The sequence below is a fragment of the Apaloderma vittatum genome, unplaced genomic scaffold (assembly GCF_000703405.1).
Source record: "Apaloderma vittatum isolate BGI_N311 unplaced genomic scaffold, ASM70340v1 scaffold19291, whole genome shotgun sequence".
NCBI classification, from domain to species: Eukaryota; Metazoa; Chordata; class Aves; order Trogoniformes; family Trogonidae; genus Apaloderma; species Apaloderma vittatum.
The window spans coordinates 98,756-99,023 of NW_009697589.1; positions in this window are offsets into that span (position 1 = coordinate 98,756).

The window sequence follows — 268 nt, forward strand, 5'->3', positions numbered from 1 at the left end:
GGGGAGAGTATGGCAGACTGGACGCGGTGCCATATGCCTTTCAGTGTAATAATGCAAGAGACTACAGGAGATACTGATTTGAGTGCCTTACTACTTTATTAGATCTTTTTGGTATCATAGATTATTTTTTTTTTTCAAAAATGATTTTTTTTTTAATATTTTAATGAATTATTTGGAGAGGACCTTTTTCATTTAAGCATTAATGTTACCTTTTGTATTGGTGTGCGTGAGCTTGTTCCTGTATATCTGTGATAGTCGCTGTGTTTGT